Source organism: Myotis yumanensis, unplaced genomic scaffold (assembly GCF_028538775.1).
Source record: "Myotis yumanensis isolate MYYU_CA2020_CCGP unplaced genomic scaffold, mMyoYum1.0.hap1 SCAF_7, whole genome shotgun sequence".
Classification (NCBI taxonomy): Eukaryota; Metazoa; Chordata; class Mammalia; order Chiroptera; family Vespertilionidae; genus Myotis; species Myotis yumanensis.
The window spans coordinates 91,934,951-91,940,232 of record NW_027223758.1 but is presented as its reverse complement, the minus strand read 5'-3'; positions in this window follow the sequence as shown (position 1 = coordinate 91,940,232).

Here is a 5,282-nt window from a genome sequence, read left to right as displayed (position 1 = left end):
GCTGACACTCTATCCACTGAGCCAAACTGGCTAGGGCCAATGTGCACTCTTTATGAAGCTGCCAAGGACTGTTCTCAACAGGCAAGGAGGGCCAATCAGAGCCTTCCGGTGGCTTTCCCTGCAGTTGCCCATATCCCAGGCCTCTGGTTTTGGGGTGCTCTGGCTTTGCAGAGAAGACGGGGGCAGAGTCTCCAAGGACAGTATTTTTTCAATATACTTTCCCCCAAAGTATGATCTATATGAGGACTGTTTGGGACTGTCTTGGTGATGGTTTCCTCTAAGAATTCAGAGGTCGAAGCACAAGCATTTGCATGCAACAAGGGGAGCTTGTCATCGTGGTGTGGCACAAAGAGCTTTTTTTGGCAAAGAGCAAGGCTGCGAGAACAGAGTGCTTATTGTTCAGCAAGTCAGGCCCTGTGCCGGCCAAGGAAATGCTGATGCAGTAGTTGCTCTGCGGAGGGTGAGGGGTGAGGCCGCAGGAGAAAATCAGAGAGCAAATGGATACCCTTCCGGGCGCCCTCCAACAGTGAAAGGCAAGTGTGCATGTGCCTGCGTGTGCGCTTCACGGGAGAACGATGACAAAACCAGCGAGGAGCTCCAGCCCGGCCGCCCCAGCTCCATGGGATGGTCTTGACTGCTTTGGTCTGTCTAGTGCTGTTGGGTGTGCAGGGCACAGGGACATTCCTTCTCGTCCGAGTCCCACCTCCAGATCGTTCTAGTTGGAAATCTCTGCAGGAAGAAGTGAGGATGTGAGAACAGCGTTTCTAAGGAGGGCACTGCCCCAGCACAGGTTTCCCTCAGTGAGGCACTGTCCAGCCTGCCGAGGTTCACCTGCTCCCCACCTACATGGAGCCCTGCTTGCTGGGTGCCCGGCCTGATGAGCACTTTGTAGGGGCGGGGAGTGGCTGGGGACGCAGTCACCACAAACATCTCTCATCCTCATACCAACTTGCAGAGGCAGATGACGAAGAGCCATTTTGCGGATGGAAAGAGTGAGGCTCACTTCTAAGTAGTAGATCCAGGATCCAAGTCCAAGCTTTCACGCTGTGCCAACTTGCCACGAGCCCACCCTGTAGCCTCCTGTGCATGCTGAAAGGACCCTTCGAGAAAATTCTTACTGATATGTTCACAGTCAGATCAATGAGCTTTACATGGGAGATTGGAAACTCCTAGAGACCAGGGTGTGTGTGTGTGTGTGTGTGTGTGTGTGTGTGACAGACAGAGACAGAGACAGACAGACAGACATTCAGAGAAAGATTTGCTAATACACATTGAGCACAGTCTTAAATCTCAAAGAATTTGTCCCCTACATTTTATTATAACAATTCTCATACATACAGCAGAGTTGAAAGAATTTTATAGTGAACATTTGTGTACCACCTAGATTCTGCCATTAATATTTTACCATCTGTTATCTATCTATCTATCTATCTATCTATCTATCTATCTATCTTTCTATGCCTCTATCCGTGAGTCTATCTTTTAAAAAAAATGTTTCTATTGATTTTTCAGAGAGGAAGGGAGAGGGAGAGGGAGATAGAAACATCAACAATGAGAATCATTGATCGGCTGCTTCCTGCACGCCCCCTACTGGGGATCAAGCCTACAACCCAGGCATGTGCCCTGACTGGGAATCGAACCTATGACCTCCTGGTTCACAGGTCGATGCTCAACCACTGAGCCACGCCGGACCGGCAAGTCTATCTTTCTTGATGCATTTCAGAGTAAATGGCAGACATCAGTAGTCTTCCCCCTAAATACTTCATGCTGCACATACTTAAATGAAGTTCAGTATTTGTGTACAGTCCTTTTATTTTGATGTTGATTTCAGTGCACGTTTGCTGAGTTTTGATAAAATCGTTTCTCAAGATATAAACCATCACCATCACGTCCCGTCACTCCTGCCTCCCTGCCCCACCGACAGACAACCCTTGTTCCGATGTCATCTTATCCAAGGCTTCTCCCACTCAGCGTAACATTTTTGAGAGCCACCCATGTCGTGTGTGTCGTAGTTTGTTCCTTTTCATGCTGAGTGGCGGGCATTCCATTGTAGGAATATGCTGTAGCTTGTTTATCCCTTTTCCCACGGATAGACTTTTCTCGGTTTGGGGGTTTCATGAAGAAAGCTGTGATGACTATTCTCGTACAAGTCTTTTGGTAAGTACACCCTAGCCCAGTGATGGCGAACCTACGACACGCGTGTCAGAGGTGACAAGCGAACTCATTTTTTTGGTTGATTTTTCTTTGTTAAATGGCATTTAAATATATAAAATAAATATCAAAAATATAAATCTTTGTTTTACTATGGTTGCAAAGATCAAAAAATTTCTATATGTGACACGGCACCAGAGTTAAGTTAGGGTTTTTCAAAATGCTGACACGCCGAGCTCAAAAGGTTCGCCATCACTGCCCTAGGCTTCTGTTGCTTGGTCACAGATGTATCTTTAGTTTTAAAGAAACCTCCAGCCCACCAATAACGTCTGGTGGTTCTGATGGCTCCATACCCTTGCTGGTGCTGGGTGTTGCCTGCCTCCTGACATTTAGCCATTCAGCGGGGTGTCTGGGTAGGAAATGGATGTTGATGGCGATGCTGATAATGATCGAGGAGTGAACAATATCCTTCTCCCACAAATTACAGCCCATATTCCTCAGACTTCCCCTGGAAACGCACGCCTTTGGCTTCCTAAGGCCCCGCCCTAATGTTTTCTGATTGACAGATGGAAGTGCTGCGGGCAGTGCTGATGTTCAGGCGGACGCTCCCGGTACAATGAGCTCTCTCAGAGTTCCTTTGTGCAGCCTGGATGTTTAGCTTTAACCCTTGTGACATTTCCTGGCGTTCCTTCTTTGTCAGACACACTTCTCAGTCCAGATTGCAATTTCCTTTCCTTTTCAGATCCCCCCCCCCCCCCCCCCCCCCCGCCCCGCAAAGGTTAATGAGTTAAACGTCGAAAGGAGCAGCCTCCCAATAAAACGCAGGAGAAACAGTTGTTGAAGACGAAGACCTTTCTTTCTGTCGCTGTTACTTCTCAAGCCTCTCTGGTTCCCACAGAACAGTGGGGTGTGTGTGTGTGGGGGGGGGGGGGGGTGTGAGCTGGGAGTCAGAGAGCTGGTCTTCCCACTTAGCTTGTGGAGGGGGCATTTCATTCATCTGGATGGGGTGCCTGGACTTTTTGGGGGCCTCAGTTTCCTCACTTTTAGAACAAGTCTGAATCACATGATGTTAAGGTTTTATGTGTGTGTTTTTTCCCTGAAATTTCAAAAAAAATCTTCTAAATAAATTGTTTTGTTTAAAAGTCAAGAAGAATTTTACAGCTTTAAGATAGGGATTCTAATTTAAAAGACTTTTAAGGGATCCTATAACATTTCTCACATCCCCTCCAGCACCTTCATGACTCCCCGATCTGTTCATGGAACAGGTGTCTCTTTTATATTTTAATGTAAAGGTTTTCTTAATGATGCCCTGGCCTGTTATCAGATGCTGCCGCTCACTCGCGGGGAGGGCTTCCACCTGAACCGGGTGGGGGAGCTGGTGTTTATTTTGCATTTGCTCTGGGGTCTGTTTGCTTGCAAGAGGCTCGTTCATTTTCCTGCTGCCCAGGTGTAGCTTGCAGGCGGGAGGGGTGGGAGAGAGAGGCGTGGAGAAGGCATGCCCGCAGGCTATCATTTTGGAGCGGGAAGGAAGGGAGAGGAGTAGCTAGAGAGGATTGGCTTCCGGGGAAATAGACACCCCGGACCTCGTTAAACCAGATAGGGCGGGAGGGGTGGCATCTGTCGATAGGGTGATGTTGTTGTTGTTTTTGAGCTGCTGCCAACGCCCTAAAGTGTGGAGCTTTTTCTAGGGTTTATTGGTGCCGCCCCAGGAAGAGGCAGTGTCCCGGCCACAGAGGGGACCTTCCACCCCAGACAAGCCACCGGCCTCAGCTTCTCTCCCGCGGTGGCTGCCAGCACAGGATTCCTGAGCAAACACACCAAGTGCCTCCCCGCGTGGATGGGGGTTTTGGTGCTGAGCCCAGCTGCGGAGGACGCTGAAGGTCAAAGGAAGGTAGGGAAATCGCAGCACAGCACGAGGCACCACCCAACCGCAAGCTAATTGGGGAGGAAATGGTTTCAAACCGACAGACTGTGGCTGATAACCGAACTCTCACCGGGACAAAAGGCTCCTGCCATTTAAAGGGGTAGCTTTGCCTGTTTCCATTGTGCAAACAAAAGAAATGAAGCCCCTCTCCGGGGGAGAAGTTCTATTCGCAGATACTGCCGTCCTCGCTCGCAGGCCCTCCTGTGTCACAGGCCCCGCACATGTGCGTGTGTCCTCGGGCGTCCTTGGTTAATTTCCTTATTCAAAGTCAGGCAACGACAACAACAAAGACGCAGAGAAACCCAAACACATGGCACGCTGGGCGCGGACGGCGTTAGGATGCCGCGCACAATGTTGATTTGTGAGTTTGAAAGAGAAACGGGCTTGGTCTGAAATTGTGCCTGTGCTAAGCTCCAGAGGAGTAAGGAGGCTGCCACAGCTCTTCCGGGAAATGAAAGGAAAAACCTTGAAAGGTTCGGCGGGTGGAGAACCGGGGACACTGCTCCGCAGCCAAGCACAGCCCTTGGGGCTTGCCTTTAATCAGCGTTCCCGTAAAGGCAACTGGAGGAGGCCAATTTTCCTATCCTATGGATGTGGTAAAAGTTAATTATATTCTTAATTATGTCCTGTGATCCTGACGTCTTTATGGGATGCCTACCCAAGTAACCTTGATACGTTCCCTTCTGTTGTCAAGCTGAATTGTAATGAGTGGAATAATGCAGCATAATTGATACCTTAAACTTTGTGTGTGTTGGGTCTTCAAACAGGACTTTTGGCAAACCCTCATGACACTGCTTGGCGGTTGAGCGGCTTCGCCTACATTTTGCTGAGAACAGTCAAGTCCATAAATGTTAAAGCACTCACTTATGCCACAGAAGAGGTGGAGGTACCATCCTAACCAACCTTTTCCTCTTGTCTCAAAAATCAATTCAGGGCCCGGCTGGTGTGGTTCAGTGCTTGAGCATTGACCTATGAACCAGGGAGGAGGTCATGGTTGGATTCCTGGTCAGGGCACAGGCCCGTATTGCGGGCTCGATACCCAGTTGGGGGCGTGCAGGAGGCAGCCGATCAGTGATTCTCTCTCATCATTGATGTTTCTCTCTCTCTCCCTTCCTCTCTCTGAAATCAATAAAAACATATCAAAAAGTAATTCTGGGCTCTTCTTCCATGGACTCTGATAGTCCTGTTTTTTTTTTGTAGCTCATGG